A 24,021-nucleotide genomic window follows, 5' to 3' on the forward strand; every position below is an offset into this window, starting at 1 on the left:
GAACTTATCAAGGGGCGCCTGGGTGGCTTAGTGGGTTAAAGCCTGTGCCTTCAGCTCAGGTCATGATCCCAGGGGCCTGGGATTGAGCCCCACATCGGTCTCTCTGATCTTCAAGGAGCCTGTTTCCTCCTCTCTCTCTCTCTCTCTGCCTCCTCTCTGCCTACTTGTGATCTCTAGCAAATAAATAAATAAAATCATTTAAAAAAACAAAAAAAGGAACTTACAAACTCAACATCTGAAGAACAAATAACCGAAAAAGAAATGGCCAGAAGACATGAACAGATATTTCTGCGAAGAATACATCCAAATGACCAACAGACACATGAAAAAGTGCTCCACCTCACTCAGCTTCAGAGAAATACAAATCAAAACCACAGTGAGATACCACCTCAAACCAGTCAGAATGGCTAAAATTAACAAGTCAGGAAATGACAGATGTTGGCAAGGATACAGAGAAAGGGGAACCTACACTGTTGGTGAGAATGCAAGCTGATGTAGCCACTCTGGAAAACAATATGGAGGTTCCTCAAAAAGTTGGAAATAGAGCTACCCTATGACCCAGCAACCATACTACTAGGTATCTTTACCCTAAAGATACAAATGTAGTGATCCAAAAGGGCCTGTGCATCCAAATGTTTGTAGCATCAATGTCCACAATAGCCAAATTGTGGAAAGAACCTAGATGTCCATCAACAGATGAATAGATAAAGATGAGTGGTATATATATATATATTGCAGCCATCAAAAAAGAAATCTTGTCATTTACAATGCTGTGGGTGGAATAGAGGGTAATATGCTAAATGAAATAAGTCAATCAGAGAAAGACAATTCTCATATGATCTCTCTGATATAAGGAATTTGAGAGTCAGGGAGGGGGGTCGTGGGGGTCAGGGAGGGGGGTCGTGGGGGGCAGGGAGGGAAAAAATGAAACAAGATGGGAATGGGGAGGGAGATAAACCATAAGAGACTCTTAATCTCAGGAAACAAACTGAGAGTTGCTGGGCGGGTGGTCGTGGGAGGGGTGGGGTGGCTGAGCTATGACATTGAGCAGGGTATGTGCTGTGGTGAGAGCTATGAATTGTGTAAGACTAATGATTCACAGACCTGTACCCCTGAAACAAATAATACATTATATGTTAATTCTAAAAAGAAGAATTAGTAAATAAAATTTGGTATATACATACATGAAAAATGATTCAGCTTTAAACAGGAAAATGGTGATGTTTATGACACCTATATTAAAATCAGAATAAGGGGTAACAGGTGGCTCAGTTGATGGGGCACCAGACTCTTGATTTTGCCTCTTGATCCAGTGGTGATCTCAGTGTAATGGGGTCAAGCCCCATCAGGCTTTAGGCTCAGAGGGCGGTCTGCTTGAGATTCTTTCTCTCTCTCAAATATATAAATAAATCATTAAGAATGCCTGGGTGGCTCAGTCAGGTAAGTGTCTAACTTTGGCTCAGGTCATGATCTCAGGGTCCTGGGATGGAGCCCCGAGTCCAGCTCCATGTTCTATAGGGAGTTTGTTTGTCCCTCTGCTGCCCACTGACTTGTGCACAAACACACAGTGTCTTTCTCAAATAAATAAATTAAATATTTATAAATAAATAAATAAATATTTTTAAAAATAAAATTGAAATAATACAGAGAAGATTAACATGGTCCCTGGGCAAGGAAAACACACACATTTGTTAAGTATTCCATGTTTTTTGTAACATTATATGTCAGCTATACTCACATTGAAATTAAATAAATAAATAAGAAGACAATTCTGATACATGTTTCAACACGGATGACACTTGACAACAGGGGCGCCTGGGTGGCTCAGACAGATGAGTGTCTGCCTTTGGCTCGGGTCATGACCCCAGGGTCCTGGGATCTACCCCTGTGTTGGGCTCCCTGCTCCGCATGGAGCCTGTTCCACCCTCTCCCTCTGCCCACCCCCATCCATGTTCTCTCTCTCAGATAAATAAATAAAATCTTTAAAAATAAAAATTAAAAGAAAGACACTTGAAGACATTATGCTAAATAAAATAAACTAGTCACAAAAGGATAAATACTGTTATGATTCCCCTTATGTGAGAGATTTAGGGTAGTCAAATAGGTAGAGACAGAAAATAAAATGGTGGTTTTCCGGGGGTTAACAAAGGGTTTCAGGGGAGGGCCATAGGAAGTTATTGTTTAATGGGTACAGAATTGTTGGGGAGATTTTTTTTTTTTTTAAGTTTTTTTTTTTTTTTTAAGATTTTTATTTATTTATTTGACAGAGAGAGATTACAAGTAGACAGAGAGGCAGGCAGAGAGAGAGAGAGGAGGAAGCAGGCTCCCTGCCGAGCAGAGAGCCCGATGCGGGACTCGATCCCAGGACCCTGAGATCATGACCTGAGCCGAAGGCAGCGGCTTAACCCACTGAGCCACCCAGGCGCCCTGGGGAGATTTTTTAAGGTTTTTTTTTTTTTTTAAGTAATCTCCAACATGGGGCTCGAACCCACAATACCGAGATTAAGAGTTGCTTGCTCTACCAACTGAGCCAGCCAGTCAGTGCTCCAGGTGTGCAGTTCTAGTTTTCCAAGTTGAAAAAAGCTCTAGAGATGGATGACTGCGACAGTTGTAGAACAATGTAAACGTACTTAACACCGCTGAACTGTATACTTTAAAATGGCTAAAATGGTAAATTTTATGTAATGCATATTTTACCACAATTGAAAAGAAAATGGCTTCACCCCATGCTGCACCCTTAGCCACATTCAGATCTGGCGCAGATCAAATGTTAGTGAAGTTAAATCTGCTGCAATCATCGGCACAAGAGTTTTGAGGGTCTTGGGGTATGAATAAGCATATTTCACACGTGGGAGAAATGTGAATAATTTGTCACCAGAGCAGGACTTTGATAAACTACAAAAATTAAAAATGGCCACAGGTTCTTCTCATAGCTGAATGTATGTCCCTTTACTAAGTGACTTTGCAGTTTCTTCCATAAACAGTTGGAGTCCAGGGCGCCTGGGTGGCTCAGTGGGTTAAGCCGCTGCCTTCGGCTCAGGTCATGATCTCAGGGTCCTGGGATCGAGGCCCGCATCGGGCTCTCTGCTCAGCAGGGAGCCTGCTTCCTCCTCTCTCTCTGCCTGCCTCTCTGCCTGCTTGTGACCTCTCTCTGTCAAATAAATAAATAAATAACCTTTTAAAAAAAAAAAAAACAGTTGGAGTCCATTTTGCTCCCTTTTGAATCTAAGCTTGGTCACATGGCTTACTTTGGCCAACAGGACATTAGCACAGGCGAATTAAGCAGAGGCTTGAAAAATGCTTCTGTAGTGGGGCTTGCTTTCTCTCACTGCTGATAGTGCTGTAACCACAAAAAAGTTCAGGGGAGCCCCCTTGAAGATGAGTAGAGACCCAGCCACCCCAGCGGTCTCAGCTGAGGCTTGGGACATATGAGGGGGACTACTCTGGACCATTCAGTCTGGCTCAGACCATAGCCCAACTATTACCCATAGCCCAACTATTACCTCGTGAGAAACAATAAATGCTTTACGTTTTAAGCCCCTAAGTTTTGGATGATTTGTTATTTAGCAAAAGCTAACCCATACAGGATGGTTTTAGAGTTGTCAAAATGAGTTGGTGGGGGCCCAATTTGCTCAATGTCCAGCGATGCACACACGCAGTCCTGCACAATGAAGAATTATTCCACCCAATTCCGCCCCCCCCCCGGAAGAACACTGGAACCATGCCTAAGCTTGTTGCACCACTTGGAAGAGAGAGGAGTTAAAAGAAATTGATCATTATGGAGAGCCTTATCTGTATGAGACATTTTACGTGCACTAGTTAATTGATTCTATGCAACAAGTTCTTCTTGGTTATCCCCACTTAACAGATAAAAAAACTGAGACTCGGAGGGTTACTTGGTTTTCTCCTGTCACATAGCTAATAGATAGCAGTACCAGGATTCAAACCCACGTCGGTCAAAGGTCAGCTCAGAGAAGCCTTCCCTGACCACCTACTCTCGGGTGCCCTCCACACTTAACCGCTATCACTTGTTATTATATTACTTTTATTCTTTTTGTAGCATTCCTCTCTATTATCAGAGTGTTCACTTACTTGGTGTCATAAGCCCCCTACCAGAATAACTCCCACAGCAGCATGGCTTTGTGGGATTTACCCACCACTGCATCTCCAGCACCTTCTCTCTCCTGAGAGAAGAGACACTCAGCAAATTATTGTTGAATGAATGGAGTGAATGAATGGCTTTCCATGCAATCCAGATGCCTCAGCCTCAGGCAGCTGGTTTCTCTCGGCTTCTGTTCCTGTTGGTATCAGCTCTGTTTTCCCCTCCACTGGCTCTGATTCATGTGGCCCAGTCTGAGACTTCCGCCATGATGAGGGCAACTTCAGAAATCCTCTCATATGCCCTCTTCATTCTCCAAATAGGAAAAAAAAAAAAGAGGTTCATTGATGTCTCCTCAGGGATGTCCCTTCTCAAGCCACACAGTGGTCTCCACACCTTTTTGCGTTCCGGCACCTGTGCACTCAACCTTCGCATGTAGAGAACAAGCCTGCTTCACTGGGTTGCTCTGTGGATGATATAAAATAATGTGATTTTCTTAAATCCCACCAACTTCCAGGATGACAATCAAATGGCATGACAAGATCACAGATCATAGCCTTGGGCCTGAGAGGACTTTACGTAGGCTAACTTGGGCTCTTAAAAAAAAAAAACAAACCAACAACTGAGAGCTCTTGATGTGAACACTTGCTGTATCAACAAATTCTCTCTCAACTATGTATGATCATGATAATTACAGACAAGACAAGGATGGTTATCTTTTGCTGTGTAACAAGCCCCCTCAATGCTCAGTGGCTTAAGTCAACCATGACTTACGATTCTTCATGATTCTGTTGGCTGTGTGCTTCTTCTGCTGATTTCACCTGAGCTCATTCCGGTAGCTGCGTTCAGCCAGCGGGTGTGCTGGGGGCTGGGCTCAGTAGGAATTGCTAAGACAGCTGGGCCCCTCTCCTCCTGCTCTTTCATCCCAGGCTTCTTGGTGGCCTGAGATTCCAGAGGACACCTTTGTCCTCTTGGAAGCCACCAAGCTTTTCGAGGCCTACATTGTAGAACTTGCCCAACAACACTCTCACCGTGTCACATCTGTCCCAGGAAGTCACAAAGGCCAACCTGACATTACAGGGGCTGGAGCATGGATTCCGCTTCTGGATGGGAACAGCAAAATCACATTACAGAGGGCTGTGCATTCTGGCATGGGCCCAACTTGTGACCGTTGAGACAACTGTTGGGATTCCACATTATATTATCTTCATAGCTCAGATAAATGTGTTGTTAATGATAAGACCCTGATGTTTCAAGCACGAAGGAAAGCAATATTCAAATCAATCAGATAGCTTTGTTATAAAAAAATTTTTATAAAACCTACTCTCAGTCAGATTTTTTTTTTTTTTTGACAGAGAGAGAGAGATCACAAATAGGCAGAGAGACAGGCAGAGAGAGGGTGGGAAGCAGGCTCCCTGCTGAGCAGAGAGCCTGACCGCAGGGCTCCATCCCAGGGCTCGAGATCCTGACCTGAACCAAGGGCAGAGGCTTAACCCACTGAGCCACCCAGGTGCCCCTCAGACAGCATTTTTATAAGATTGTTATAAAGATCTACAAATCTTTATCCTTCCCCTTGCACACCCACACCCCAGTCCTTCTCCATTGCCACTAGCCATTCAGTTTCTTGTTCGTTTTTCATGGAAAAACTTTCCTTCCTCTTTCTACTTCGTTATGGCAGCACTTTCAACAGCAGTATAGCTTGGCAGCTCCCCTCAGTTTCCTACTTATTTTGGCCTATTGCCACCTAGAATATTATGTCCCCTGAGACACGCTGTCAAAGGCAACACTCCTGAAACTGCCTATTGCTTTTTTTTTTTTTTCCACGCTATTGGGAAGAGCAACACTCCCACAGGGCAAAGCAATCTCCTGCAAATGCAGGAGGAGAGAAAACCTGGGGAAGAGCTAGGCTCTGACACGAAGCTTCTGGTAAAGTCTACAGAACTCCTTTTAAACAGCCAGGTGGCCATTAACTTTTAATGGGGACTTTTTTGTTGCTCAATGATTTTTGAAACTACCAGGCATCTTGTAAGAACTACTAACACTTAAATTTATTCAGAGGACTATTCCTCAATGTTTTTCTTCATTGGCAAAAGAAATGCAAACTTCTTCCTTCGTCTATTTTTAACCAGTTGTTACAGAATTTGGACTGGCTCAGTTCAAGTCCCAAATTACAAAAATTGTGGAAGAAAACATCCGTTTTTACGTGTCTTGAAAATATTGGTATCTGCCATTTATAGACAAAAGAAATTAATCGGTGGCAAGTCGAGAATAAGAAAACAAGGGGTGCCTGGGTGGTTCAGTGGGTTAAGCCTATGTCTTCTGCTCGGGTCATGTTCTCAGGGTCCTGGGATCCAGCCCTGCATTGGACTCTCTGCTCAGCAGGGAGCCTGCTTCCCCCTCTCTCTGCCTGCCTCTCTGCTTACTTGTGATCTCTTCCTCTCTGTCAAATAAACAAAATCTTTTTAAAGAAAGAAAGAATAAGAAAAAAATTAACTAAAGTAAGCAAGCTTTCGGGGTGCCTGGGTGGCTCAGTGGGTTAAGCCTCTGCCTTCCGTTCAGGTCATGATCTCAGGGTCCTGGGATCAAGCCCCACATCAGGCTCTCTGCTCAGCAGGGGACTTGCTTCCCCCTCCCCTCTGCCTGCCTCTCTGCCTACTTGTGATCTCTCTCTCTCTCTGTCAAATACATAAATAAAATATTTTAAATAAATAAATAAGTAAAGTAAGTAAGCTTTCTGAGTTGTCCATAAATACTTCTAAATCTGAATTACTATTCCTGTCAAAACGTTACTTCTAAGATTTTATGATTACTGTATTCTGTACTGTTAACTTAGCTAATAACATCTGTTCACAAGTAAATAAAGCAAAATACGTAGAGGGAGAAATTGCGCCAAATAATAAGCTGACAAGTTTTCTGTTCCAAATAAAAAGTAATCAAAAACAGGTTTCTATAACAAATTTAAAACAATTTCAATTTATTTTAATTTTTCTATTGTCTAATATTCTATATCTCATTAGTAATTTTTAAATTCGTATAATGTATAATTATTCAATGAAAGCTATAAAATATTTTCTTTTTTTTTCTTTTTAAGATTTTATTTATTTATTTGACAGAGAGAGATCACAAGCAGGCAGAGAGAGAGAGAAGGAAGCGGGCTCCCGGCTGAGCAGAGAGCCCAATGCGGGGCTCGATCCCAGGACCCTGGGATCATGACCTGAGCCGAAGGCAGCGGCTTAACCCACTGAGCCACCCAGGCTCCCCTAAAATATTTTCATAAGGAAGATATCAGGGGTTCCAGTCAATTTTATTTATGAAAGATCATTGTGTTTATGTATATAAATCCACATGTGTATTATGAATTTATTTGAAACCTTCCGATATTTAATAAACTATGAACTTTTGGATGACATGCACATTTTTCTCATTCCTCTTAATATATTGGATATAATTGTTCATCTAAGATACAGTTGATTTTCTTTTTTGTAGTTGTTGTTTAGATTTTTATTTATGTAGTCAGATACTAACTTTTAAGCTTTTGGATATAATGTCTGTCTGATATATCACTTCTTCCAAGGGTTTCTCCAGAGCACTATAAATCTATAATGAGAAGGAAGTATGGGCAAGTAAGTACAAAAAAATGTCCAGAGAAGAATCCTGCCTTAAGATTGCGCACAATTGAGTATTTCACATGTTAAGTTATTTCTATTATGCTATCTACAAAGGGACAAGCATTGAGTTTTCACTTACCCTGATGACCTAATTTAGGCTTGTTTCAGATTTATGAGGACTATAAAATTAGGAAACTTTCATTAAAAAAAATTAAGACCCTCTGGATGGTTTCCCGAAGCACATCTAGCATTACTTAAGACTTTATCATTTCAGCTAGTTGGATGCATCATATCTACGGTCTGAGCCAGGTCTGTAAGAGTTCTGTGACTGATGCCTAATGGAACCAATTTTCACTCTGGCAGAACAAATTCAAGTTCTAATACTAACTTGTATTCCAGTTTCCTTTGGATGCCAGGAATCAGACCCTTTAAGAAGAAAGTGTATCAGAGCATCTGCTTATTATGTGATATTCTATTTATTTCATCTAAACAGCTGGCAGGAACAATTGACAAAAGTCAAATCTAAAATAAGAAACAAGTCATTTTTTTAATTATTGAATTTGCTTTATTCTTGGTTTAACCTTTGTGCCCTCTTCTCCTACATGGCCTTAATTTTCTACAAACTTCCCTTATCACCACGGAGGACCAAGAACCTTCTTCAAACAGGAACGAATGTTCCAATGCATTCACACACCTATGCTAACAATCATATTACAGTCACGGTCCATTGACTGTCGCTCACATTTTTATTACCCTGCATCTGATGAACATTGATGCACTTGGGTGTCTTCCTCTGCACTGGAAGGAAAAATAATAATTTAAATAGAATTCTAAAAGTTGGCATGTTTTGTCAATAGCTTCATTGTTCCTTGTGTCCATTCATCACATTTTGCCTGCTATTGAAATCTTTCCTTACATTCCAACATTATTAAAGCCAGTCATTATTAAAGTCATCTCAAAAAGAGATACCTCTCCAACTTCTAAGATACTGTCAACTAAGAATCATATTTTCAATATTTCAAATTCTATTGTATTTTCAAACTTCTGAAACAAATATAATATTCCTGCATATTTCCTAAGATGTAATTTCATGTAGACAATGATGTCTACATGAGAGGAAAGATGATGCTTATCTAATGATTTTGGCACTGCCACTAGATAACTGTGCTCCCCTGAGAAAACCAGCAATAGTTTTCTTATTATCAGAACACATTAAAGTGCATATTCTGGAGTCCTACATGTCTTACGTTTGAGACAGAGAAAAGTCACTAGAAAAACAACTTAAGAATAGTTATATTTGTATTCCTCTAGTTTCATTAAATATCCTTTGGGCACACTTTCTTTTTTTCTTAACAATTACACATTAGGGCACCTGGGTGGCTCAGTCATTAAGCATCTGTCTTCTGCTCAGGTCATGATCCCAGGATCCTTCGATGGAGCCCCCCATCAGGCTCCCTCCTCAGCTGGAAGCCTGTTTCTCCCTCTCCCACTCCCCCTGTTTGTGTTCTTGCTGTCCCTCTCTCTCTATCTATCAAATAAATAAATAAAATCTTTTTTAAAATTTCACATTATTCCACAAAATCACTTAAGGGATTATTGTATTGTTTTAGTTTTCACAAAACCCAGATTGAATTAAAGCTTCATGAAAAGACCAAAACACAAATTATTCCACAGTTGCAAATTTTCCAAGCCCTTCCTTCAGTTGAAATTACTTAAGTAATTTGAACCAGATAGCTCAAGTTGTTAGAGGTAAAGCTCAGTGAATAAGCCTCTCTACATGGAATGCATACAATGTTTTTAGTAATTTTCCATTAATATAAAGTAGTTTTGCCAAATATGACTGCAAACGAGAAGCCATCAATCTGAATATTTGGAACAACTATAGATCATTTTTTACTCATTGACATTCAATATAAAAAATACTGTTTAAATTGTTCACTGATGCTATCTTCCATTTAATCACAAAGAAATTCAAAGCAAAGATAATCATTTTATTGATTTACCAAAGATCCCTGCTGAAGTGTACACATGGTGAAGAACGAAGTAGGTCCTCAACAGTGTTCTGAACTTCAGTGGAAACTTAAAACATGAGTGTGGATTTATAGATCATACATTACAGGCTGATTAGGGAGAAGTCTGCACATGATGTATATTCTGTGTGTGGTTCATGTGTGGGAAAGAAAGAAAACCAGAAAGAGAGGGGGGAAAAGTCACATTCTCATAATGAGAGTTCTTCTCTCTCTCAGCAGATTTATTAACTGGGAGGGGAGAGAAAGATAATTCGGTACTCCTCTCTGGTGACAAGAAGATACCAGAAAAAAAACTAAGCCATCACATATAATTTACTGTAGAATCTCTTGTCTTAGACTAAAGAAAATAGGAACTCCGTTGCACGTGTATGTATGTACCAATGAATACACACATTTTTCTCTTATGAAGTTTTTATCTTAAATCAAAATGAGTTGAGCTTCACACTGGGGCTGGGTGAGAAAGAACCTTCTAAAAACTGCTCAACCCAGCAAATACTTTAAAAGTGAACTAATGAGCAGTATTGCTCAATTACATAAACATGCTCCAAGAAGGAATGCCTCTCTGTATTTTGATTTTGAAATTTTAAAGAAAAAAGGTTCTGGAGCTTTTAAGAACAAGGAAAGACAGTCTTCTCCATCCTTCCTTCCTTCCTTCCCTCCCTCCCTCTCCACAATTTGACCACTCCACAATTTTCCTGGCATTCCTTTTTTAAAATAAAGGTCTGCCCCCCTCCTTTCTTTTGACTTCCTTCCCTTTTCCTACCTCCACGACCACAAGATTGACTAAAAATGATTTTCAAAAATAAAATAAAAATGATTGTCCACGCAGGACACTTAGCACATCAACGTGGGAAGGAGACGTCCACTCTTGTGGGACTCCGCCCACCTGATCCAGACGGTCTCAGTCCGCCCGCACCCACCCCGGGCTCCCGTGCCCTCTGCTCTCCTTGCTTCTCTGGGGGCTTCCCCAAGGGGCAGAACAACACCCCCCACGCCAGGCAGGGAGCGCGGTAAGTTGAGAGTTAGCTCTGGCGCCGCGCAGCGTGTCTACCAACTTCTGCTTTTCCCCAGGGGAAACTGCGAGACGCCAAGAGCGCCTGCAGGTGTTTTCTGTTCCGCTTGGAGGTCTACCCTGGACTGCCGGTCCCAACCCCAGCTCTTCCAGCCCGGGCTTCGGAAGAACCTAGACCTGGGGCCAATCTTTCGAGCTCGGAGCCTCCAACACTCAAGTGCCCACATCTGCCCTTCAGCACCAACGAGAAAACGCACGATGGGGCTTGCATGGAGCGTATTGCCTCGGCGCGACCCGTGAAGAGCAGGGACCCGATCGGAGATGCACTTGGCGAGATGTCGGGGTGGGGTGGGGGGAGAGCATGCAGAGAGCGGCCCCATCCAGGCAGCCTCGTGCGCGCCCCACTCCGGGCCCCGAAGCGAGCAACCGTGAGCGCTGGTCGTCGGTTTCCCTCTTCGCCAGACAGCGGGCTTTTTGTTGAGGAGAAAACAGAGGAAAAGAGTCAGCTTGCGCGTTTGTTTTGGTTTTTCGTCTGTTTGCCTCCCAATTAAAAAGTGGCGGCCTAGGCGACAGCTTTGCGGTTTTCACCGTGTAAAACGGATTAGAGGAAAAGCTCCAGGCGCTCTCGACTTTCGCTTGCGGTTTGCAACCCCCGGGGCGAGTGTGACCCTGCGGCACCTGCCCCTGGGAGCTACCCCCGCGGCTGCCCCACCCGCGGCCTGGTTCCCTAGGACGGGGCCCGTCGAGGCGGAGCCAAGGCCGAGCGCCCTTGTCGCGGGAGGGGGGCCAGGGAAAGGAGGTTCCCAAGGTGCAGGTGAAACTCACGCCCCCAGGCCGACCGACCGCCTCCCCTCCCCCGATACCTCCTGGCACCCCTGCACTCCTGGGGGTGCGGGCGTCCAGGGGCAGCTACCAGGGGTCCCCTCTCCGGGACGCGGAAGAGAGAAGAGCAAAGGAAAGGAATTTACTGCAGATGGCACCGGAAGCAGAGTTGGCTTGTTAGTGTGTCCTGCTCAGGGCTCGAAGGTTTTCCCCGAACAATCTCGAGCTCGCTGAGGACATTACATTCAAGAAGCGATGAATTCATGTGTCCACGCGCACGCACATTTAGTTAAAAAGAAAAGAGGAAAGAAACAAAAACTGGTCTTCTATCCCCTCCACGTTCACTAAACAAAGAATCCAGCAAGGGTGGGCTGAAAACGGGGGGCGCCGGAGATGCGGATGGAGGGGCTCCCTGCAGTCCTGCCGCTCCTCCCCGGCCTACTGCGCCCGCAGCTGCCCATGAGTTTGCGGGGTGTGGGCGCTGAGACTGGCCAGTCTCATCCTGAACACTTAGAACAGAAAGACCCATCGGCGGGTCCACTCTAAGTGACCCCCTCCTGCTAGGTTTCTGCTTTTAATAAACGAAAATAAAAGTTTACTTTCAGATTAAAGAAACGCTGTTTTGGTTTTTCCGCCCTGAAGTGTCTTACGCACCCTTTTATACCTGCAGGGAAGTATCAGTTGTGATTGTCCAAATCCATACCAGGGTTTCCTCGGACGAGGAGCTGCAGGTAGTGGGCCAAGGGATCAAGGAAATGGAAGCAGGGACCAACAGACTCCGACTTTTCTGGACAGTCAGGCCCGTTTCGCGAGGGAGACTTGCCGCCGGTGGGACCACGGTTGCGGAGGAGCGGAAAGCGCGGGTGGGGAACCAGGCCAGTTCCACCTTAAGAGACCGCGCGGCGCGGCGAGTGCGGAGGCGCCAGGCACCTGCAGGAGGCGCTGCTGCCCCGTGGTTCCACCCGTGCCGCGGCGCGCCGCCAGCCTCGCAGCTCCCGGGCCCCGGTCCCCGGAGGGGGTGGGGACGCTGGGGGAGGAAGGGAGCGAGTGCATCCGTTAGGTAAGGAACCCGAGCCCTCCCGGATTTTGAAGCGACCTCAGTGAGGCGTTTGCTGGAGGGAGCCTTCCGTCATTCCGCCGCGAGAGGAAATGTGGGGAAGCGCCCTCCCTGCCCGCGCCCTCCCTGCCCCCACCGCCTGCCTTCCTGCTTCCCTCCACCTCCGCTCCCCGACCCCGACCGTGCTTCCCAGACCCTTTGTTCTCGAGGTTGGGAGCTGCTGGGTGGGGGCTCCCCGGGGAAGAGGTCCCCCTGCGCCACTCGGAAGGAAAGGGTCTCTCGCCTCACCCCCCACCCTCAGCCTTTCCCGGCTGAGTCCTCCTCGCCCGACCGCCCCTTCCTCCGCGTGCTAAAGCTTCCTTTCTGACCCGGACTCCCCCAGCTCCCGAGCTCCCGCTCCCAGGCCTCCAGCGTCTGTTGACCCGCCTCCCTTCCCACTTCTCCGCCACCTCCGAGGTCTCTAGAAAGAGAGTGGGAGAGGCAGACATGAGGGGGAGGAGGAACCACGTCCCTTCCAGGGCGCGGAGAATCCCCAGGGAGCCTTTTAGGCCCCAACCTCTGGGACCCGCCGCAGAGGAAGGGGTTTCCCGGCGCCGCCGCAGGGCGAAGGGACAGCCCCAGCGGGGAGGCAGCCCGGCGGGCGCCCCCACAGCGTCGCCGGGAGCCCAGGGGCGCACCACCCCGCCTGCCCGAGCGCTGGGGCGAGGGCCCAGCGGTGAGCGGCCTCCCGGCCGGCCCCCGAGCCCCCCAGTTGGTAGGAAGGAGACACCGGAGTTCGTGGCCCTAGGGAGGCGAACTGCAAACGAACGCCCTCTTTTTCCCCTACCCACCCTCTCGGACGCCACCCGCGTCGCTTCGCCGCCGCGCGCGACCCCGAGGGCTCCCGCGATTGTATCTTCTTGAGTACAGTTGCAATTGCGCTCCGCGTAATTTCTTACTTGGACCAAGGCGTCGCAAAAGCGAAGCGAGGGGACGGGGATGCGGGGGAACAGAAGCTGGGGCGAGAAAGTGAGCGGAGAGGCAGGAGGACGTGGCTGGGCGGCCTAGGAATGAACGGCCTCCCGGACTCCCGAGTCCGAATTGAGGCAGGACGGCCGGGGCAGGCCCACGCCCGGCCCGGGCAGCCGCAGCCCAGCGGCCGAGCGCGGCGCGCCCCAGGCTCTGGGAATGCGCCTTCTCCGAGTGCCATCTACGCACCCCGCACGCTCGCGACCGTGGAGGGGGCTCCAGAGGAGCCAGGGCACAAAGTAGGTGTCCCTCGACACACACCCCTCCCCCCAGAAGTGGACGCGGCCAGGGGCCGTCAGCTCCGGGCTTCCCGGAGTAGCCTCCAGCCTCTGGCGTGACCCTGGACCTCACTGGCTCCTCGAGAGCCGCGCCAGCAGTTCTCTCGGCAGCGGGTTCCCCGGGACACACCCCGTCCCCACCCCCGAGAGCTGGCGGCCAGCTCGGGATGCCAGGCGGCCAGGCGGGCGCCCTGCCAAATTCCGCGTTCCTCTCCAAGAGACAGGGAGTTGCGTCCCAGGCTCGGGAAAGCCCGCAGTTTGGGCTTGGGACTCGCTTGCAAAGCCCCCCAAGGCGCCAGGGACGTCTCTGCAGGTTGAATTCCTGCTCCGTATCACTTCAATTTTAATTAATCTTTTAAAACACCGCTGTCACGTCGCTTGCAGAAAATTAATCAAACCTGAATCCTTGTTGCATAGCAAGAATTTCGATCTGAGTCTTTTAAAAAGGACTTGACTTTGCAAAGTCACGTCTTTTACAGTTCCCTCATTCCCCCTTTAGCAAGGGAAATATTGCAAAAGTCAAGACATGTTTGTTTGGTTCTTTCTGTCTTCAAAATGAAACTTTGCTTATTTCTGGTCTTTATTTTCTGTCTTTGAACAAAAAATAACGAGATAAATTGCCTATCTCTGTTAATTCAAAATATAATTACTTTGAATGATCTTTGTTTAAGAGCCCAGATAAACTAAGATAATCTTAATTTTAATGTGACACGACCCCTATTTTTCCCTGTGAATAATGAGAATAAAGCAGTCATTAATTAATACCAAGATATCTCCATAGAAGATGGTATCTGGTCTCCCTGAGACGCTGAAACATCAGTTGTATTAGTAATTGATACTGTATAATTGAACATGAAGATAGTCGTCTATTTTTAACCTCAAAGCTCAGAGTTTATTTGGTGATTACTGAGCTCCTAATAATTAATTTTCGTTCCTTCTTGCTGCATAAATAATTTCTATGATTCCCAGTTCCCATGCAACACAGAAGCTTCTCATTAAAATCTACCCCTCAAAATATAAGATGTGAAGCTATATTGTGCAGCAACCCTTTCTAGCCCATTACTTATAACATACATATGCTCAATTTTTATATCTTCCTGTTACATTCCCCTTTGCTGGAATTTGCCTACTAAAAAAAAAATAGAATATAACTATAACATGTCCTTCTGTGTGGTATTGGTTCTGTGTGCTCTTGGTTCAATTTAATGCATATTACTTAATTAAGATTTCCAGTCTTTCAAGTTCTGAGAATTGAGGATAAGTTCCAATGAAGAATCAAAAAATTTTGTATAGTGAAGTTGCCATAGATTATACCCCATCTAACACAGCCCACAGTATCTCACACTTTTCTGTGGTTAAAAATAGACTTTACTCACACACATTCTGTTTCTCCAACCTGAATTGAAGATCTGCTCTCAACATTTTCCTGGGTTAAATTTACACGAGTTTCATCATTAAAACAAAAATCCCAAGAAATAGAGAAGTCTTCCAAATAATGGAAATTTAGACTCCACCTTTAAGATTTCTATTTACTTATCAGCATCAATTTGCTGATGATCCTCTTTTTACCTAGTGGAGGAGGATTATATTTTTCTCATACATCCAAAACGCTGTGTATATTCTGTGAATATTCTTAGTGTCTACCCTACCAAACCCTTACACTTGACTTAATTGTCAGTGCTATTTCTAAAGTGATGAAAAGTATATCGGTTTTCCACTTTTATTTCCCCCTTTGAACAATTAAGGCTTTAGGTCAATATATGATGGAGTAATTCTCTCCTCTTGGATTTTATATTTTCCCACTATAATTTAGACTGAAATGGGATTAAAACAGGATCTAGAGTTCTAATCTTGGTTGATGTTTTGGTGTATTCACCGTAATGAGTCCTATTCCCTGGGGTCATGAAGCTCCCAAATGTCAATCAAGCAAACTGATTCAGAAATGCCATTGTTCGACTCCCACGTCACTCGCCTTCCTCTCATTTTATTTAACAATACTGGAGTTCTCTGATCAGTCATTCGGAATATGAGGCATTATCTGGGGAAAATTCACAAAGTGTCTTGATCTTTCTTTGGGAGATACTGTTAAGGGGTTTCCGCAAAGCAGAGGGTGCTTGTTTATATTTCTGTCTTTGGACCGCAATAGGGATCGAAAGAACCAATGAATACCACTTGAAAGAAAAACATACCGTAAATCCGTCAAAAATTAATTCATCCAGTTGAATGTTACATTTCTATTTTCGTGTTGGAAGCACCCAGACTTGTCACCGGAGGAGAAGTATGACCAGGTCTGAGTCTCGTTGACATGCCCTCACTTTCAACCCCGTCTATTTTACCCCATTTAGTAATACTAATGTATTTAGACTACACTAAAGAATTTATTTGGGGGCGAGGTAGAACCAACCTTTGCCCAGAGAGCTCTACCCAGACCACTCAGACGAGTCCGGGAGTCCCCGCAACTCCCATCCGCAGCCCTGGGGCATCTGTACTTGGGTCTCAGCTCCCGGACAGTCCCGAAAGCCAAAGACATTAAGTGTTGTTACTCGCTCCGAACAGCCCAAATTAATAATCAGCCTAACTCGTGGAGGCCTTGAGCCTTCATGCACAGTTCTCTGAAGGTTCCCAGTGCGGAGCCCGGCTCCTGCGAGGACTGCCTCGTAGAGAGGCCAGCGTGCAGGGACGGTTTCATGGGAAAAGCTGTTGTTTGCATCTTTCACTTAGAGGGCCGTGGGGAAGGAGGCACGAACCAACCCTCCCGTTGTGGGTTCTCACACAGCAGCTCTGGCTCTGCTGCTTGACGTGCATGCATACTCCGGTGCTCGCGTTTGGGGCACACATCCCCAAACGCACCAACACTCGCGCCCCGCGTGGTCTCGGCGCACACTTAGAGCCGAGGTGACCAGGAACGGCAGCGGAGGCGTGGCGACAGGGTGTGCAGCCGCTCTTGGATGGGACACGATCAATCACTTTAAGTAAAGCGTTCAAAAGTTCCAAGCTCCCCTTTGGAGGGGAGAAGACAAGCTCCCCGGGGCCTGCTTCTCCCTGCAGCCCACGGGTTCCCAGCAGCCGCGCGAGGCCGGGAAAGCCCGGCCGCCCTTCGCAGGAGCGCCTTCCCGGGAACACCCTCTCCCGCCCGCGCGGCCGGGCCAGGTTTATAGAGCGAGCAGGCAGCGGCGGAGTTTGGCTCTCGCGGAGGAGCAGCTCTTCCGCCGCACGAACAGGATCCCGGCCCGCGAACCCCCCGGGCGTGCGCTTTTCCCTTTCTCAGCAAGCGGGAAAGGCCTGTACGGCGAGACCGGCACAGCGCGGGCAGCCGGCCTGGCTGCACCCGGCCTCACCGAAACCCGAGCTCCCTGCGACCTGTTCTACAAGGAGGGGCGGGGGGGTGGGCCGGAGAGCGCCAGCAAGCTGTCCGGGAGGCAGGCCTTGCGAATTCCTCAGAAAAAAACCCTCTGGAAAACACCAAAACCTTTCAAAAGACGTGGCTCTGCCCCTCCTCCTGTTCTGTGGCCTTCCATCCTGTCTGTCCCCTCCTCGCCACCCAGCCGGACCCTCACCTGCGACCTTGCCAAGGGCCTAGCCACCGCTTTTCTCTCCCACCCCGGCTTTTGAGCTCCAACCCTTCCCTGACCTTTCCAAGGCCTCGGCTAGGGTAGCCAGGGTGCTGCAGAGGAAATGAAATTGTTCTGGAGATTACAGTGGAGCTGTTGGCCAGAAGTACCCCCCCCCACATACACACACACTCTTTTTCTCAGGCTTCCATGTTAAGTGCAAACTTGTATTTCCCTTCACAAGAATAGACAAATTTTCTCGCTTATTTGCAGTTTTGCAAAGTTCTACATGCAGATCAGTGAACCTTAAGCGCCCTTTTTCAGGCCCACATTGTGGAGGTTTGTCAGGGTCCCTGGGCAGTGAGCGTAGTGACAGGTGAATCCAGCAGCCCCAGGGGAAGCCAGACCTAACCCCCAAGACTTACAACAGGGCAGGGGCCCAAAATCTCCCCAAGCAGCTTCATGCAACAGGTACCCTACAGCAAGGCAGGCTCTCAAGATCCCAGAGCTTAGGCTCTGGGTGCAGAACCTGCTCCCCAGTGACCAAGACATAGTCCCCACAGCATCTCCCCCCCCCCCCGCCTTGCCCCCCTGCCAGGAAATTCCTTCTCTCCAAGTTACCCCTCAGTCACACAAGAATCTCTGCACCCCGAACCACCTGCCCAGACACGGCCAGACTTCACTTTGCCCTTGGCAGTCCCTCACAGTGTAACTCCACTGATGCTTTCAACCTGCTTGTTCTTCCTGGTATGACTTGATGAGAGAGACAAGCAGAAGAGGAAGAGGAAGACAAAAGTCAGGAAGATGCAGAATGTAGGATAGAAGTCCAAAGTGTGTATGTGTGAGGGGGGGCATAGCAAAAACAGGGCAATTCCTTTCTTGTCCAAATCACTGCTGAGCCTTTCCCACGCTCAAGAAGAGAGATTACTGGGTTCCGTAACTCTAACTTCTCAAAGTAACTTTTTTGAGTGATATATTTTGCTCTCGGACCCATCTCACTCCCCAGCCTGAGGAGAGGAAGGACATGTAGGTTTAGGGAGACAAACAGCGTTATAGGGCAGAATGGCCTCCCTGTGGCCAGTCATCATTCCACAGAGAGCCCGGGAGTATCAGGCTGCAAGAGCCTAAGTGCTCTGGTGCATAAGCAGCCACAGCCTTAGCCATGCTCTGGTCAGCCCCCAATTCCATTCAAAGGAAACAGGGAGGCTCAGGGTTCCATCTCCTGCCTTGAACATTCCCTGGTAAGATCTTCCCACAGAAATAAAGCTAGTCCCTAGGACCATGCTTCCAGTGGCAGCTAGTCACAATAAGTGGTAACTGGGATCGGAGAAGACTGGAAAGACTGGAAGACGGATGGCAGAGAATGGAGGGGGCACTGGCGATGTATACACATATGTTTACCCTCGCCTGACTCTGAAATTCCTCTTCAGACCTTCCAGTCCATCCTCACTCAGCCTCCAGGCCCAAACAGGAATGGGCCTCTGGGTTATCAGAGAGTGGGGATGGGGGGGATGATGCCCTTTCCAACCCCGTGCTGGTACAGAAGGAAGGGTATAAGGGTAGGGAGAGAGCTGGTGGAGGGAAAGCGAGGCCTGAGCAGCAGCCACAACCCCCAGTCACTCTGAGGAACTCATCCTCATTAAAGAAATCCTTTGTATGATGCTGCATTTCTTTCCCAGATTTGTGGCCACCACACTGAAGGAGGAGGCAGCAGGGAGCTCATGCAGACATCCAGCAGTGTGTCCCTAGCAGCAGACTCTGTATCCCCAGTGTGAAGAGCCCAGGCCTTGCCCATTAGGCTGTGACTGAAAACAATCCCCCCTGCTCCAAGCTGCCTCTGCAGTAACTACCCCAAATCCCTGAGCAGATTCCTGGACTGAAAGAATCACAGTTCATAACATGAATGTCCATGAGCTAGATCTGGGAGGGAAAAAAAAAAAAAGAACAGAAAATCCCACCCCATTCTGAAATGGCTCATGAGCAAATGTGAGGTATCGGGTATTGGGGCGTGTACAGATGACAGTTTCACACTTTTGGCCGAGGAATGACGCTGCACTAATATTTCTCCCCTACGTAGCACCAAAGGCTGTTTTATGTCCTGCTATTGTGAATCCACTTTCTGTAAACCATATTGCGCATTTTCTGCCGGATTTTCATGCAACTAGAACTGTGCAAAAGCAAACTGCTTTGTCCTAGAGCTAAAACAAAGACTAATACACAGCACAGAAGCAGCCCCTTCCAAGATGTACTCTTCTCTGACTTGGAAGGAAGGCTCCTAGGGTGACCCGCGATAATCGTGGTTGATATTTAATCCTCCTTAGTACAAAGGCCCATCTTTTCACTAAGCAGAAGCACCCCTGTGCTATGACTAGCCTTTCGAGTTATATCCCAAACCAAGAGTCCAGACTTAGACTCCGGTTGTCTAGGCCTCTTCCAACCTGAACAAAAAGGATCTGAAGAAAATCACTTCTTTTTTTTTTCCTTCGTAACAAAGCATTCCTAATCACTTCAGCTTGTTGGTGTTGTTGGTGAATTTTTATTCCCGTGTCCACTTGGGGTATTGAAATCGATCACTGCAATATTTAATATATAACACTCCCGGGGTCATTGCTCTCCTAAGACCGAGCTCTCTCCCTCATGCCCTCACCTCAGCCGGGTTGCTACCCTCCCACTCCCATCTGTCCAGGCCCTCTGTTTTTCTGTCCACAGAACGCCTTTAATTCTCAGCCCAGCCCAGCAACTTCACGTGTATTTTGTTTTCTGGTATGGAAAGTACTGAAAGCTCTAGGCAGCACTGCACTTAAAAGGGAAAATGAGGAGCTCAGTAGATTGGAGAAAATTAACCTGCCACAAACAACCTCATTAAAGAGCTGCCTACCAAGAGTTAAGAATTAATAGCAAAATGGATGGGGGAAAAAAAAAACCCTTGAGTGAAGAGACCTTAAAACCGCTTTCCCTGAAAGGTGCATAATTTACAAGCTCAACCTAACATTCAGTTTTATTTCCCTTTCCTAGTGACCTGTCCCATAACCTTGTAATCCACTGTGGGGGTGTTCTTCTCTTTGGTCCCTTTCTTCTTTTTACACACCCATAGGTTTGCAAGTCCAAATACTTTCAGATATTTTTGGTTCAAAAAATGCACCTAAATTGTTTGGGGCCTTTTAATTTAGAAAGACACTTTAAGAGACTTCTGGAATACCCTTTGGGACTTGTTAGATGATTTGAAGAGTGCCCTTAAAAGAATTGTGTTTGGATAAGAGGGGTGTGGGGGAATCATGCAGAAAGAAGCATGAAAAACCAGAGTGAGGACATTTTGTAGATATAGCGTTTCTGATGGTGTTGTGCTTTATTTTGTACTTGAAGTTCAAATTTAAGTAAAGCCCATGTATACGGGCTGCAAGTTGCTTTTCTAATGTTTTATTGGGCATTGTATTCCATATTGGCATTTTATATGCATAATCTCATTTCAATGCAGAGCTGCATACTAAATCCTGGGGCAAGCAGATGAGAATGCAGTATGGATATTACACTCAATTTCATTGGCTTCAATGAGACTTTGCACATCGCGATTTCCATTGTAATGGCTTATCTTTGGCTAGAATTTTACACATTGACATGCTATTCCTTTGGCCAGAATCCTGAATGAAGAAACTGTGTCAATGGAACAGCCATAATGATTCCATTCACATTATAGCAGGTAACAGGGATCAATGGTTCTAAGATTATTTATAAAAGATTTCCTGTGGTTTTTTTTTTCCTTAGTTATTTTTGCACTTTTTTCCTTGAAGGAAATCACATTTAAAATCAACATTGGAGTATACACTAAAGTATTGGTTCAAAACATTAAGAGATAGGAAATTCATAATGGGTTGCTTCAATTCATCTAGAAATCTTCCCTGTGTCAGAATATTGTATGTGGTCTACATGTCATGTAGGATCGGATCCTATTTGGATAAACCAGCTAGAGATTGATACAAAGGACAAGATTTTAGAAGTGCTGGCAACCTCCCTAAATCTACAAATTAGTTGTATTTTCCTTCTATTTAATTTATACAGAATAAGTTCTATATTCCTCCCATTTAATAGTAACATTGAATTACAAACGGCAGGCTGAAATTGTGTAAAGTAATACAAAATTTTGATATTTTAGGGGAAACAGATGTTTCTGAGGTCATTTTTCTATAGAAGATGAGAGGAGTGTATTACTAATTTCCTAATTGACTTTTAAATTTACAATACATAAAGATGTAAAAGGATTTTTAAAAAACACAAAGATTTAAATATTTTTATTTTCTTAAAATGACATAAGCAGCAAAAACGGTTGGACAATCCAAATGTTAACCAAGTTCTACTTAAAAATGTTCCTCATTGAGGGGGGAGTACTACCTCTCTTTTTAAATTCAGATAAATTCAGATGAGAAACATTCTGCTGGGAGTGATGTACACCATTTTAGTTCTCAATCATATATGTTTAAGGTTGTTCTTTTTAAAAATATTTTATTATTAACAGAAAATATAAAAATTGGCTGTCTGAAGACCAATTTGCCACGTGATGTATAACACTTGGAACAAAATTAAAAGCATCTCTGTATTTGCATCTGGCAATGTACTACACGTTAGAACCCTAGCCATGTGTTTATGGAGTTAAGCTCTCCTGGTCTTAAGATATATACTCCCCTTTTTTTTATGGTCTAACAGGAATAGCTCAGCACATTCAGGACAAGAGGCTAGAAAGCGCTGGCCGCTCACCCAGCAAGGAAGCTCAGGGTCACTGCAGGCTCCCACACTGCCTCTATCAGCACTGGTTTAAGGCCAGATCTTACCCTCCTACCTCTGGAGAAAGTATTGGTAACTTTTGGGTACAAGGGTGAGGTAGGAGGTGGGGAAGAAAAGCAACAGCTGAGAAGGTGGGAGAAGAGGAAAAAGAGAAGATAAAGGGAAAAGGTAAATAAACCTGGTCAAGGCCATTTCAACTCTATCAGGCAGGTTTTCCTTGGAATAGAAGTAATATCCAGGCGTTTGAAAGCTTAACCATCCACCGGTCTGCCTATTTGGGTCCAAAGTAGAGGCAGGAAACTAGTCTTCCACATTTGCCCCCACGGACAATCAGGGTGTTCATTTGAATGGAAGGGAAAAAGAGACTGGGTGAGAGACATGGGGGAAATGAATGTAAAATGTGCCTTTATTCCTGAGAGTTCCAAGAACCTAGGTCCTTGCCAGTCATTTCAGAGATGGAAAGCCTTACCTACTGACCAAGGAGTGGCTTTACCATCTCTTAAAGGTTAGTGTCGTTTCTAACTCTCACAGGAAAGAAGGAAGGCTGTTGCCTAACCTTAGCGCAGTCTCTCTTCTATCCTGTTTTTCCTCTCCATTGCTCATCACTTATCACAAGTATTGTGTTGTTCCTGGAGCTGGCTTAGACTGATTTGAAAGAGGGCAAGCCATAACAAAGGAAATTATATTCCAATTTTGGTATCCAACATGTGCTTGTCCAATAGCCCAGTCTCCAGGAGACCTGAGTTTGTCTGTTTATTTGTTTGTTTGTTTTGATATCTTGGAGAAGAGGGCAGGCAGCGACTCAGACAGTTTCCCTTTTGTTTCTCTCTGTATCCTTCTGAGCATCCTGGCCAGGGAGGGCCCTTGCAGACCTATGAGCAGTTGCTCTCTGCTAGACTGGCAATATTTTAGGGTCTAAGTCTATTGACTGCTAAGCCTCTTCCATCCAAAAGGGTCAAACACAGACATATTGATGGCACTGATTAGATGAATAACCAGATCTTACTGGAGAGCCTTTAGGCTGCCTGCCACTCTCTCCCTCCTTCTGTCTTGCTCTAGTCTCTCAAGTAAAAGAGAACCCCAACAGCAGGAGCTAAGGAATAGGGATACCTTAGCATCCTAAGTACTTGGCCCGTTTCTCCTGTAGATGTTTTTAGACTACCCGGACACACACACACACACACACACACATCTGCTGGCAGCAGCCTCTCCTAATTCTTTTTTTTTGAAATCTCTCTCCCTCCACCTTTCTGGCCTTACCGTCCCTTGCAAGGGGACAAGTACTGCCCTTCCCCCAGTTAGACACCAGTCAGCCCGGCAGCCATGGCGGCAGCCGCTGAAGAATAGAGAGCTCGCTGTGCCAAACGGCTCCGCTCTGGGGGAAGAAGTGGGAAGAGTCAAGTAGTGGTCCAGGAAAGGGCTGCTCCCAACCAGCAAAACATTTACACCACTGGGCAAAGGTTTTCCGTGCACCCACTCTGGCAATTTTAGGTGCTGCTGCTAGGTCCTAGAAGGGGGGGGGGGGCGGTGAGGAATGGCAGTCGGCCGTGCAAGTCTGAGAGGAGCCCCGCATGGAAGCCATTGACTGGGGTTTAACTCCACACATTTTGGGGTCATGTTTTTCCAAACAAACTGGAGTGATCTTTAGGGGAAGCCAAATACACATGATGAAAACATCCTGTTTGGAGAAGCAGGAACGGTGGAACCACAGTGACTGCCCACCAGTGCATCAACCAGTCAGGAAAGGGGCTTGGGAGCCCAAGGCTTGAATTTGGTGAAT

The 24,021-nt window shown here is 46.0% G+C and overlaps 1 pseudogene; it reads left to right on the forward strand.

Moving 5' to 3' along the window:
• Positions 1-1,612: 1,612 nt before the first annotated feature.
• On the forward strand, positions 1,613-1,710 carry LOC122892802 (annotated as a pseudogene).
• Positions 1,711-24,021: the final 22,311 nt, after the last annotated feature.

Source organism: Neovison vison, chromosome 12 (assembly GCF_020171115.1).
Source record: "Neovison vison isolate M4711 chromosome 12, ASM_NN_V1, whole genome shotgun sequence".
NCBI lineage: Eukaryota > Metazoa > Chordata > Mammalia > Carnivora > Mustelidae > Neogale > Neogale vison.